The following is a 15,352-nucleotide window of genomic DNA, read 5'->3' on the forward strand; positions in this document are numbered from 1 at the left end:
TGGCAATAGAAGTGCACACCTGAACCTGTTGTGCTGTTACAAGACGGTTTAGTCTACTCCTGGGCGGAGTTTGTGGAGCTCTGCGTAATCCACGAAGTGCCAAAAAACTCCACTGTGCCACACAGAGTTCTGTGAGCAGTAGAGTTTGGGTAAGTCATGCAGTTTTCACTGATTTTCAGCACCAGGAGTTTCACCTGCACTGCAAAATCATATCAAATAGCATCATGCAGAGCACCAGATATTCTACTTCAGCGGCAGCTTCTTCAAAGTGAGCAGTTGCGACCTGCCACGACTGCCAACATTCAGAAATCTCACTTGTGCTCGCCAACTTAGTCATTTCTCTAGCTCCAGCTCACCAACTTAACGCTGGTGTGCCGCCTGAGAGAAAAAACTCCACTCCAAACCAAAACCCTGCGAACTCTGCCAGCGGAGTGGAATTCTTTGCCCACCCCTAGTATTGTCACAATGGATGCAGTCACATTAGCAATGATGCCTGTCCAGGACCAATTAGTATTTGGCCTAATAGGTTGTGCTGAAACTGGTTGAGCTACAACAGTCTGTGCTATTGGTAATGGTCTCTCAATTTGACATGTAATTGAATCGACAGAAGCATTAGCAACAGTCCAGATGCTGTGCCATCAGTGCTCGTCTGAACTACATCTGTTCTGGTATTCACATAAGGTGTTGGACATGCTGACAACAATTCTTCTAAAATATAATTACCTGAACCTGTATCAGTATCTGATTTTGTTTCGTTCTTTGTCACAGATTCCCTTTAATATTTTTCTTTTTAGGCTTTTCGTGTTTTTTAGACTGTTCATTTTCTCTTTTGTAATTTCAGGATTAAGGCCCTCACTATGGGCCAGATGTAGCAAGATATGCTTTTGCGAGTCTGAAATTGCGAGTCGGTGCGACTCGCAATTTCAGACTCGCAAAATCATATGCAGAATGGTGTCTCAGACACCTTCTGCGACTCGCTATGTGGTCGCAAAGACCCACCTCAATAAAATGAATGAGGTGGGTCGCTTTTTGCGACCCCATATCAAGTCCCTGCACTCACAGGGATGGTGGCCTGCTGAAGTCAGCAGACCTCCATGTCTGTGACTGCTTTTTAAATAAAGAAGTTTTTTTTTCATTTTGCAGCCCGTTTTCCTTAAAGGAAAACGAGTTGCAAAATGAAAAAAATACCGAAACCATTTGGTTTAATTTTTTCAGAGTAGGTAGTGGTCCATAGGCAGTGGTCCGTAGGACCACTGCCTGCTCTGAAAAAATATTTTTGTCGACATTCACAAAGGGGAAGGGGTCCCCTTTTGCGAATGAGTTACCACCAGTGTGACACTGGTGGTAACTGCGAGTTGCTTTGCGACCGCATTCGTGGTCTCAAAGCAAGTCTGAATTGCGATGCTATTAGCAAATAGGAAGGGAACAGCCCTTCCTATTTGCGAGTCGCATTCCCAAATTGCGAGTCGGTACCGACTCGCAATTTGGGAATGAGCATCGCGGGAGGCCGTTTGCATGGCGCAAACTGTGTTTTTCGCAGTTTGCGACATGCAAACGGCTTGCTACATCTGGCCCCTATGACCCTAGCAGTTTGAAGACCACCAGGGTCGCGGTGGAGGTCTCACCATTGATGGGCCGGTGAAGACTGCCACATTACGAGTGTGTCGATTTGGCCTCTGCCATACTGCCATATCTTCACTGGTACCGGCAGAGCGGTAGGACACCCGGCCCGGAGGGCAGCACCTCAGGGCCAGCAGTCCTCTGAAGACCGTCAGCAGTATTACAAGTCGCTTTTCTGCCAGGGTTTCCGCGGTGGTAGCACCTCCACGAAAACCCTTGCGGAAAGGCTGCAGTTGACAGGAAATTCCTTTCCTGCCCCCCGCAGACAACTCCCCTAAACCCCCTTCAATTCTATGACCTCCCCACCCTCCCTTCCATGACAGAACCACCCTCCCCGCATTCACGCACACCCACACGCACCCCTCATACATGCATTCATCAACACTTACATACAGGCATTCACCCACACGCATATATACACTCATTCACTGGCACCAACAGAAACGCATTCACAGAAACATACCAACACGCACTCACTTCAACAATCACACACGCATTCACAGAAACATACCAACACTCACTTCAACAACCAGACATGCATTCACACAAAAATACCAACATGCACTCACTTCAACAATCACTCATGCATTCACACACACATACACACATGCATACACACTTACATTCACACATGCAGACATACACCCACTCACACACATACAAGCAACACCCCCACCCTCCCACATGCCTTCCCCTGTCAGGCAATCAACTTACCTTGTCCGGCGAGGAGATCCTCCACCAGGCAACGGGACCTGGCGCTTCCACCGCCAGCAGCACCCAACTGCTCGTAATACGGTGGGCGGAGTCCTTTTGGCATGGCGGTGATGGCTGTGGAACTGCCTCTGCACCGCCGACTGTCTGCATGACTGCTGACAGATTTCCACCAAAATTGTGCCGGAAATCCTTCAGTAGTCGTAACATGGTGCCGGTGCTGGCGGTCTTCCTGAAGTCGTAATGAGGGCCATAGTTTAGTTCCTTCAACTACATTTTTCCTCTATCTTTGCTGTTAATCATCCCAAATCACATCTACATAATTTCTCATTGCCTTCTTTGTTCGTCTCTGATACCATTCTCTATCCCTACTGCAAGCCATTTTCTCCCATGAACTCAGTGTTTCAAATTGTGTGAGTCTAAGAGGAGGCTTAATTTCACAAAGTGTTTCTTGTGATCTGTCAATGATTCTCAAATTAAACGTACCCCACCTTGGAAAATTCAGTGGACCCTCTTTCTCAGTGATTTTGCACCACTGAAGAAGCCATACAGGTGTGTGTGTAACCCTTCCTCAATCATCATATGATATGCTGGTATACCCTAAGGAACAAAGGGCCATATGTACGAACACTTTTTCCCATAGACACAGAATGGGTAAAAACCTTTGCTACATCTGGCCCAAAGAAACATTAATGGCCTGTGAGGAATTGATATATAGAGTGAATCCAAAACCAACAATAGTTTAGCGATTATTGGACAACATACTCTATTTTTCTTTTTTGGTATTTAGCATCCAATTTACCAACAACTCTCTCTTCTGGGCAATGGAAACAGATTTGTGCAATATGGAAAATTAACGCTGCTCTTGATGTATTGTAGTACACTGTAAAATACACTCTACATTTGCATATCATTACATTACACAAAGACATATATCCTCTGATGCATCAGCATAGACTTATAAGAACACTTTTTCAAAATGGGAACCAAGTATGGGGTACAAAATCCTCAAACTCTTTCACATAAATTTGGGCAGTTTAGTCCATTTGTTTCTATCTAAATACACCCCAAGGTAATCCGAATCCAAGGACTGGACTGGATATTAAAGCTGACAATCTCAAAGCAGTCATAGTGATTCAATCTGGTCTATTCACTGCTTGTCGTTTTTCCTTTTTAAGCAATTGGACTCCTTGATGCAAATGTTGCCGAGTTTCTGCCTTATAATTATGGCCTCAGTAGGATGAAAATGAGTGTGAACCTAACTTCTACAATACAATAAAGAGCATACAATAAAAATATAACCAAATCACAGTTTAACTAATTTTATAGAGCCATACTGACTGTATTTGTATAAATCAAAAAAAGAAAGAAAGGTTGGGGACACCACATAATAAAGGTTCACAAATGTCCTTTCTCTGTTTAATGCTATAGAAAAGGAGTCTGTGGAGAGGCTACAGGGGTGCGTACAAGGAACTGAAAACAATTATGCTTGCAAAGCATCCTCAAATGGTGGAAAACATCCTTGTATGCTTTCAATAACCAAAGCTAGCTCTGTGATGCATGCACAAAAAGGAGAAGTACCAGAGACACCTCAAAAAAGTCACAGATGTCTACTTCATACATAGGGCACACTCCCCTGCCATACCAAAACACGAGTCGGGCAGAAATAACACTAAAGGCAACAAATGCCACCAAGGCTGACTCCTTTTGTTGGAAAAATCACAAATCTCTTGGTTCGTCTGTGCTGAAACAACGACCAAATCGATTCCACCTTCGCACGTCATCGTCCGGACGCGCATCCATATTGGCTCTTACATATTACGTCAAGCAATTGTCGATCTTATGGATACGGCCTACATACACAAAGAGTGTAGGAGTCCTCCTATGCCCTCAGAAATGGATAAGAAAGCCCTTGTATGAATGAATAAACGTGCCTTATCTTTCATAGTCTCCAACTCCGCATAATTCCTGTAAGTACCATTAGCTCATAAGCGACTAACTAAACAGGATTATATGATGGAACAACTAATGCGCAAACCATGCATGCCTGAACAACGCGGTCGTAACAACCACTGTGTTTTTTCCACAAATGCCTTTACCACGCATGCTTTTACAACAATTTTTCATTGTAAAAGCATGATTAGTTAAGGCATGTGTGGAACGTCATGCGTGGTTTTCGCATGACATTCCCCCCACCCGCCCTAAAATACAACTACCCCAACCCCCCACCCGCCCTAAAAATAAAACTAACTGACCCCACCAACCTGCCCTAAAACGAAAATTAGCCCTAAAACCTACCCCGACCCCCCACCTGACCTAAAAACTGACCCTCCACCCCAAAAATAAGACTACCCCACCCCTAAAAACAAAATTATCCCAACCCCCAACCCTAAAAACCCGAACCCCCCAGCTGTCCTAAATACAAAATTACCCCGACCCCGAAAAACTCTCCCTCCAAGCACCCTAAATACAAAATTTCCCCTACCCCCAACACCACCCCTAAAAACAAAATTACCCTGACTCCCCACTCCCGCCCTAAAATCGAAACTACCCCCCAACCCCACTTACCTGACTGAGTCCTCTCCCGATGCTGACTCCTTTTTTCTCTGCCTTAACCAGGCATGTGCGTTGTTCAGCAAATGTGTGGTTATGGCAGAGAAAAAGGGAGTTAGTAAACAACGCTGCCGTGGTTCCGGCGTCGTTGTGCGACCGGTTCCCACTAAACAGAAATACAACACAGTGGGTTCATTTCACTACTGGCAGTCATTTAAAAATGTATACGCGCTCAAAGTGGAGCACACAATAATTAAGAACACATTGGTACAGTGGTCCTATGTACTGGTTCTATATAGTGTTGAATTGAAAAATTAAGGTTTCCTATATCTATGTATAAACTCTTTTGTAAATATATATTCAATACTATCTAAGAAAAACATTAAAAACATCAAAGCATCAATCTCAGTGAATAGGATTGGATGGCTATCAGCGATGGTGCAATGGCACAATGGCACACAGGTCAGATATATTCCAGTGTTTCATGCCTGTCAATAATGTTACCTTCTGACTTACAAGAAATAATGGAAGTCAAAATCCTTGAGTGGGTTAAGTTAGAACGCAAGGCCAGACAAGATGAATGTGACATCCTTTGAAGCCTTTAGTTTAGATGCCACAAAAAACAAGCAACACAATTGTGTAACAGTGTGGGAGCCTCTGCACTGTGGACCCAGAAACTGGGAACTTAGGGCCAAAAAAAGCTTTTTTCTTCTCACAAACAACCTAATTTGCAGAGCTGGGCCTTTTGCGATAAGAAAAAAGCTTTCCCAATGTAGAAACCCAATTCTGAGATTTGGTAATCTATTTACTGAATCACAAAAAGGGTTTGCAAGTTGCAATTAGGAAGAGGCGTTCCACGGGCATCCATTCCTAATTGCAAGTCGCAGTGGTATGTATGATTGGTTTGTGACCGTGAATGCAGTCGCAAAACATTTCCGGTTAAAACCAGTTTCACATTTGTGTTAACCCATTTGCAAACAGGTAGAGGTCCCCAGGGGACCCCTTGCCTTTTGTGAATGGAAGCGAAAATATTTTTTCAGAGCAGGCAGTGGTCCTTTAAGGAAAATGGGTTGCATTTTAAAAAACTGCTTTATTTAAAAAGCAGTCACAGACATGGTAGTCTGCTGTTCCCAGCAGACCACCATCCCTCTGAGTGCGGCCATTCCCAATGGGGTCGCAAATTGTGAATTACCTCATGAATATTGATGAGGTAGGTCATTTGCAACCCCATTGGGAATCTCAAACAGTGTACTTAACACTGTTGTACATTGTGTTTTGCGACACTCAATTTGCGATTTCCAAACATATTGCAAATTGCGAGTCGCAAAACAAAAGGTTGTACATTTGGCCACAAGTACTTCTTGTAGCACTTGATTCCCATAATAGTAGTCAAAGTGTGACTTAAGAAGGTACTGGGGGCCTGAAACTTCAAACTCATCAACCCACTATAATAACTATTAATAACCCTTAATAAATCAATGTCCAGCCATTGCTATTACTGCAAAAGTAAAAGTACTTAAATGCACCTAATACTATGTGCACGCAATTACATACATATACAAAATTACACTGAGAACAACAGTTTAGATCTTCTTTATTTGTTTTTATTTTGTTTCTGTTCCCAGAAAAATGAGCAGCTCCTCTCAAGCTTTTTATTTTAACTATTGAGGCACCTGCAACAATCTTTCACCTCCCTGCCAACAGTTTGCGGGAAGACCATGTAGGAGTGCTCTATGAGCTCAAAGGTGCTGCTAGCCCCTTTGCCTGGATGAGAAGGAGAGACAGAGGGGTATATTTATACTCTGTTTGCACCGAATGTGCGTCAAACATTTTGATGCACATTCAGGGCAAACCTAACTCCACATTTATACTCTGACGCCGACCCCGCGAACATCAAAATCCCTCCGTGTGCGTCATTTTCTAGATGCGGGAAACGGTCTTGCATTAATGACATGCAAGGTAGGCATTCCCATCGAAAAAATGACTTTAAGGCCTGTGCGCCTTATTTATACTCCCACGTCATTTTGATGCACAGGAGGAGGCGGGCCTTGTAAAACGGCACACAGCCTGATGTGCACCGTTTTTTAACACCTGGGTGAGGGCAGGCGTTGAGGGACCTGTGGGCTCAGTCTCTGACCATGGAAGCAGTCCAGAGGTGCCCTTCCCTGCCCCCAGGGAAACCCCCTGCTCCCTCGACCACCCCTGGAGGACACCCATGGTAAGTACAGGTAAGTTGAGGTAAGTATAATTTTTTTATTTTTTTAAAGTGGCATGGGGGGGCCTAACTTGGGCCCCCCTACATGCCACTGTGCCCAATGGCCATGCCCAGGGGACAGAAGTCCCCTGGGCATGGCCATTGGGCAAGGGGGCATGACTCCTGTCTTTGCTAAGACAGGAGTCATTTCAATGGGGGTTGTGTGTCAACAAATGGCGCAGGTCCGGTTTGAGCCATGATTTTTTATTCTAACCTGACTTGTACCACTTTTTAGATGCACAACCCCCATTTTTCCCTACACCGGCACTGCCTGGTTTGAGACATTTTCTTTACTCTGACCAGCCCGCAGCGCCGGCTAACGTCAATCCTTAACTAAGGCGCCCGCCTGGCACGTAGCAATGGCGTTAGCCGGCGCTAAATCCGGCGTTAGCCGGCGCTAAATCCGGCGTTAGCCGGCGTTGGTTTGCATAAAAATGTATAAATATGGCCATAGTTCCCTGTTCCCTGGGAGTCCCATACCAGTAGGGCTGTGTGATGAGGCCTTCAGGCTCCTTTCAGGCAGGGAGACAATTCCTTTCTGTTGGCTAGGATATCAAATCCACTACCAGGCCCTCTATTCCTCTGAAAGGGGGATACTAAATTGCATGTGGTCGTCCTGAGATTACAGGATGTTGGATCACTTCCAAAGTCCTTATCTATAAAGTTCTAGGGTTTAAATGGTTCCATGGGGTGTCCAAAGCCTAAAGCCATGGCTGTAATGGAGACAGGTGCTGTGCAAAAGAGGCAGCTTTCAATGCAGATATCATGGCCATCACTGGACCCATTTCCACAGGTTTCTTAGTTCTGTGATCCATGGGGTTTTTCTCAGCTACCAGCAGCAAGGAGCCTAGAGGCCCAAGAACAAAAGCAGCTTCAAAGTAGCTGCTGAGTGCCTGCCCTCATACGTATCTCCTGATCTGAATTTTTAGCTCACCAGCTGCACCTCACTGGTCCTTCAAAGCTGACTGCTCTCTACACCTGTCTTCCCCAGTAGCCCACTCTATAAGCTTCTTGAAGTGTGACTCTGCAGAACAGTCCACAAGGCCCACTTCTCTAGGCATTATAGCAGGTCCAGTTTTAACAGGATTCCAGTAGACCCTCTTCCGTCAGGACACTTCAAATGGTCAACTCTCCATTAGGCCTGGCTGAAAATTATTGATCCAGTAGCCACGGAGCTAGAGTCCGCAAGAATCCAAGAGTACAAACCAGGAGCTGATACACTTCGAACACTTCTTACTGAGATCAACAGTGGCATTTGTTCTTCCCTGACCTCTCCAGGTTCATGTTCAGCTCCTGTATCGTATGCAGTGATTTAAGAGATGTGGAGAATTCTTCCACTGGTGAAGCACCCACCTAGTCAAGATTGGACACATCATACCCCAGCCTTTATCAGACACTAGAGCATGGAAACTCAAAGTACGGCCCGTGGGCCTCATGCGGCCCCTCTGACCTTTACATGCGGCCCCTTGGGCAACAGGAGCACTGGCAGCTGTTTGCACGTTTCTGCACTAACAACAAAAATATTAAATACACACACAATCATTTATTTCAAACTTAGTTGGTGTTAAAGAAAGGAAGTAACTAGGTACTCCTGCACTTAACTTTAGAAACGTCTTCATTTTTAAAGACATCGTGCAGCACAAGTGTAAAACTAAGACAGTCTCTTTAAAATTAAAAAAAGTGTATTTAGTTAACATGCAGAACCTTTTTGCCTTAGTACAATTTATTTTATCAGTGCACTGAGATGTATTCCTTTAAAAGTGATAGTTTTGAAACATACATTTGGAAACATAAATTTGTAAACATTGATTATTTCCCTTATCCTGAGAACACAACCAATAGTAAATTGAAGAGGCCAGTCACTTGGTATGTGCACTTTATGGGTGGCCTGTGTTCCTATCATACATTAACAACATTATAGTTTATTAAATAAAACATAGAAGCAGGTTATGTGCAGCGCACACCATGAATCATGTATTTCGAGGTCATCTTAAATGTGATAATGCAGAAAAAGGAGTTAAGTGAGACTAAACAATTGCCTGGGATCACACAGTTTGGAAAAGTGGGTAAGCCGGGATTCATTCCTGGTTTTCTGGTTTTCCATTGTTTATTTCAGCCACTAGATGTATATCATTTGCTTCTCCTACACCTACCTTGCCCCCAATTCCCCCAGCCACCCCACTTGACTGCCACAGCCCTGGCATCAATGCGGCCCCCAGGCGCTCCACAGACCAAACTTTTTGGCCCCTGGGAAAATGTTTGCGAGTACCCATGCACTAGAGAGACCAGCCCACTGACTGTGCCTCATGTACAGCAAGCTTGAACAAATTCAATAGCACCACTGTCAATACCAGTATTGATACCACCCCCAAAACCACTGTCAACGATACCATCAAAAGTAAAACTAGTACCCCCACTAACACTAAAATCACCAATACTACCACCAATACCTCCACCACCAATACCATCAGTGCTATCACTATTGATACATTTTAATGTAAAGCACGGTGATTACCCCATTTGGGTGTGCAGGCGCTAAATGGGAAGTGATGAATTTATGGAAAAGTACAAAGTACAAAGGAAAAATAACTCACTACATAAAAAGGGAAGTGATATGAGCGGAAGGGCATTTCAAGGCTTGGAAGAGATGGATTTGAGAGACAGGGCATTCCAAAGCTTAGAACTAAGAAATTAGAATTATTGAATACCTGTTGGACATGGCCCTCTCTTCAGGGATAGCCCCAAACATTTTGCCTCTTTCCCCACATTTTTTGCCTAAATTCATTTTTGTTAGCCTTTGGACTGTGTGTACTTTATCAGTGCTAAGGTGCTTGTGATCACTCCCATAACCATGGTGAAAGTGAAATGTACCTAATTGGCACATTTAATGTGCTTATTAGTCCCTTGTAGTGTGGTATACCATATACCCAGAGCCCTTAAATTAAATGCTATTAATGAACCTGTAGCACTTATTATGCCCCCCATTTAAGTAGCCCCTTAACACGCATCCCAGGTCAGCCATTGCTGCCTGAATGCAGTTTTAAATTGCCAGTTCGACTTGGAAATAGAAACCCTTTGCCAAGCCTTAAACTCCCCTTTTATTGCATATAAGTAATGTAATGTAAGCTGGTTTGAAGAGTGCTGCTTGTCACCTATGAGGGTATCCAGGCACTGAAAGTCACACCTAAGTTAGGCCCTAGGTAGCTCTTAAGTCAGGGTGCATTGTAATTAAAAGGCTGTACATGTGCTTTTAAGTTTTACATACCCTGGTAGTTATTAGCTCCTAAATGTGTTTTCACTTCGGTGAAGTCTACCGGTCCCATACGATAACATAATATTGCCTTAATACTTTAACTTGTGCTGACTTTTTAATGGGGTCAGATAATAATTTCATGTTTTTCCTAAAAGCACATAAGCAAGAGATGGATTTGAGAGGAAGGGCATTCCAAAGCTTGGATGAGATGGATTTGAGGGGAAGGGCATTCCAAAGCTTAGAACTAAGAAATGAGAATGAGTGAATACCTGTTCGACCTGACCCTCCCTGCAGAGAGAGCCCCAAACTTTTTGCCTCTTTCCCTACATTTTATGTCTAAATTCATTTTTGTTAGCCTTGGACTGTGTGTACTTTATCAGTGCTAAAGTGCTTGTGTCACACCCATAACCATGGTGAAAGTGGCATACACCTAATTGGCACATTTAATTTACTTATTAGTCGCTTGTAGTGCAGTATACCATACACCGAGGGCCTTTAATTTAAATGCTATTAGTGAATCTGTAGCACGTATTATGCCCCTCACTTAAGTAGTCCCTTAAAACATATCCCAGGTCTGCCATTGCTGCCTGAATGCAGTTTTAAATTGCCAGTTCGTCTTGAAAATAGAAACCCCTTGTCAAGCCTTAAACTCCCCTTTTATTGCATATAAGAAATGTAATGTAAGCTGGTTTGAAGAGTGCTGCTTGTCACCTATGAGGGTATCCAGGAACTGAAAGTCACCCATAAGTTAGGCCCTATGTAGCTCTTAAGGCAAGGTGCATTGTAATTAAAAGGATCTACATGTGCCTTTAAGTTTTACATATCCTGGTAGTTAATAACTCCTAAATGTGTTTTTCACTTCGGTGCAGCATACCTGTCCCATAGGATAATATAGGGCTGCTTTAAAACATTTAACTTGTGCTAACTTTTTAATTGGATCAGATAATTTCATGTTTGGAATCTACAAAATTACAATTCAAATCCTCTATAACAGTAAAGCTGGATTTTAAATTACAATTTTGAAAAATGACATTTTTAGAAAGTTGGCATTTTCCTGTCCCTTGCCATTTGATGCCTGCAGCATTTCTTAGGTCACATGACTGTGTGTATTTGGCAATTGGACTTTGTGAATTATCCCCAGACAGTCACACAATAGAGGGAATAGGTGTGCCTGAAAGGACCAACTACTGTCAGGGTGGGGGAAGCTGGGGCACAGCCCCACTTGCAATTGAATAGGCTGTGCTCTTCCTTCACACAAAGGGCTTCTCACCAATGCATTGTCCCAGCATCCAGCCTGGAGCCAAGGCAGGGGAGTCAGGAAATTCTAAGCACATGAAAGAGAACATTTTATAAACTTCTCTTCTAATGCAAAGGAGGCACTATGTATTAAAGGGGACCCTCAAAGCCACTCTTTAGTTCACTTTCTTTACATGTGTAAAGACTCTCAGAGGACTGCCTGTTTCTGTGTCTGCCATGCACTCCACAAGACTGCTTTGCTGCATCTGGAAAGACTCTTTTGCTGCTTACAGCCTGCCTTGAACCCTCAGAGGCCTGCCCTGTGTCTTGAGCCCTGCTTCTTCACTAGAACCTAGGACTACCATAGTGACTCTAAGGGTTAGTTTGATGGCCTCCTATTCAGAGCCACAGTGGCATAACAGGCTCCAACCATCTTCAATCTATATCTGGACCCAGCCTGAGTGAGTCCTAATCCCCCCAAGGACTGCCCCACCAGCCCTTGTCCCTTCATGGTAGTGCTAAAGGTGCACAGATGGCAAAAATTCGAATTTTGGAACTGAAAAAATGTTTGGCTGAAAACTGCTCTGGGAATTGAGGGAAGACTTGTGACCAACCTACTTTCCTATGTGCTCAAGGGGTATCACCAATCAGTCTGACTTTGCGGATGCTCCCACTGTATTCTTTTCCACAACAGCGATTCCTGTTCAGCGGTCCTCAGTACTTCACCAAAGGGGTGTCTGGCCGCCTGGAACTCTCATTTGCTATAGACTCCTGCCTGGTCCTGGTGGAGATTTTTCCTGTATGTAGAAATCTTCATCACAACTCCATCTAGCAGGTCCCTGACGGCATACTCCCACCTCAGTTACTGACTGCGGCCTTGCCCTCCTGAGCTTTACCTTCTTTGCAAGAATTTCTTTAAAGTCCAAAGATAAGAGCCAACCAGGCCCAATCTACTTCTTGTTTTCTACTCACACTCCATCATGGGTGGCCATATTTTCTCACTGACATGGTCTCATGCAACTAGATGTCCATTGCTAGGGCTTCGATTTTCTTATTTGCTAATCTTTACTAAAAGCTTTAAACATTCCTATCTCCGATTCTACTGATTGGATTTTTGTAATTTTAGTGTCAAAACATTTAGTAAAATGTGCCCTATATTTACCACATTTTCTGGGATTACTCTTGTGTTTGTGTTGTGTTTTCACCCTATTAATGTTTGTGTCCTGCATACATGCTTTACACATTGCCTCTAAGCTGATCCTGACTGCTTTTGTGCCACGTTACCAGAGGGTTAAACACAAGTTAATATAGGGCTTTTGTGGTTCACCCTGACAGAGATTGTGGCTGTTGCTTGAATAGGGTCAACTGACCCCTTCACACAGTAACCCAATTTCTCACCCTACCCAAAAGAGACTTATTAAAATGAGGACACAATTTGGAAGAGCATGACCGAAGACAGTGAGAGGAACAAGAAGGCCAAAGCTTGGTATCCACCTAGCTAGGACCAGCAATGCAGCCTGAGACTGCTATATGGACCAGACAAACAGCATTAAATTCATTGCATTGTTTGACGGGCAGCCACTGAAGATATTGAAGGCAAGAGTTAATAGGAGCAGAAACTGATAGGTTTAGAATAAGCCTTGCGGTGGAGTTTTGAATCATCTGAGTACTACATGAGAGATAGTTAATAGAATGAAACAGGTCTTGGTGACATGATGTGTATGAAAAGTGAATGGAAGATTATGCTCAACAATGATGTCAGATATTCTGCAGAAGAAACTGGGACCAGAAACCTAATACAGAAGGCCACCATAGTGAGGTCCACGCAGGGGCTGGTTATCAAAAAAGAGGACTTCAGCCTTTTCTGTATTAAGTGCAAGACAGTTGAGTTTCATCCAGGAACCCACTGCACTCATACAGAGCAAATGTTTGGTTGAACCAAATTGGGGTCATTTGAAATAGGGATATTGATCTGGTATTGTCAGCATACGCTATTGTGTCCAGCTCAACCATTTGAATACAATTAGCAAGAGGAGATAGGTAAGCATCAAAGAGAGTAGGGCTCAAGGATGATTCTTGATGTACACCACAGTTCAATGGTAAGGAATTAAATCTATAGGGAGATAAAAGTGATTCTATTAGAGAGGAAGAGGCAAATCTAGTTAAGGGCAGTGTTGAAAGTAATCTAAAAAGACCAAGGTGGCAGAGTGTTCTTGATCAAGAAGAATTTTGAGGTCATCAATTGCTGATGCTGAAATAGTGTCTGTAGTATATAACAAACGGAGGCCGGACTGTGAGTAGTTTAGTATGTCATTATCCTTTAGATAGTGTTATAACTGTATGTTGATGACTCTTTCAAGAATCTTGCCCAAAAAAAGAAGAAGAAGAGGTAGGCCAAAACTTGCTTAGGATCTTTGGGTTTGCAAAGGCATTCCTAAGTAAATTAGCAAACCAACCAATGATACCACAAGAACAATCACAACCAATGCCACAAATAACAATACCACCAATGCCACCATTAACTCCTCCCTCAAATTACCCACCACCATGACCACCAATAACGCTACCAGCAATAATATACCTCCATTATTACAACATACCACCTACCTCCATCACTAATACCACAACATCAATACTACTACCAGTACCAACATCACAACCACAGAAAAACACAATCATAGCCATCAATGCAACTAGTGCCACAAATAATTCCACAAAAATACCACAAATATAATCACAATGAATATTAACAATACCACTACCAATGCCACCACCAACAACATAACAACCAATACCACCAACACCATCACCATAAGCAATACTACCAACAATACCACCACCAGTACCAACAATACAACCAGTAATACCATGAGTACCATCCACCACATTAATACCAACATGAGCAGTCCTATGTATAGCACCACCAATTATACATCTGAAAAACCCTAGCACTCTAGCACCACAAGTGGGTCTTTCAGCAGCAATACTACCAATGAGTCCATCAACAATATCATTCCACCATCTACACCACCAATATCATCACTGATACTAAAACCAGCACCAAAACCACTGTCACCAAACAAAGCTTTCACCACATGCAAAATGGACTTTGGGAACACACTGAAAAAAGCATGCATCTCATTGGATGTCTCCAAACCACACAAAATTCAGCATTCAGGATCACACTCAATCTACCACGCCACACACATCACCCCGTACCTCAGGGAGCTCCACTGGCTTCCTCTACACAAACAAGATCTTTTTAAACTCCTCATGCACACCATCAGAGACTTACACAACACGGGCCCTACTTACCTCATTCCACAAACTCACCAGAAACCAACACACTGCAAGACTCCTACTCAATAATAATCCCTGCATGTGTTAAACTAGATGCAGCCATCGGACTTCCTCCTACATCGCTCCTACACTCCTACAACCTGTAATGACATGCTGCTGCACCACAGAGCCGCCGCTATCATTGTTGAATTGCACAGGAAGTTAAAAATGTGGCTCTTCGAATACACTCACTAGCTTAGTCTTAGGTCTGACCATGCTTGTTTCTGCCTAAAGCACCAGAATACCCGCGCTCAGGTGAAAGAATGCTCTACAAATACACATATCATAACATACCATAACATTATATAGCATAACATAATATAACATATAACGCAACGGAACTTAAAATCATCATATATTAAACCTACAAAGCACCAACCTATTAG

This window comes from Pleurodeles waltl, chromosome 4_1 (assembly GCF_031143425.1).
Source record: "Pleurodeles waltl isolate 20211129_DDA chromosome 4_1, aPleWal1.hap1.20221129, whole genome shotgun sequence".
NCBI lineage: Eukaryota > Metazoa > Chordata > Amphibia > Caudata > Salamandridae > Pleurodeles > Pleurodeles waltl.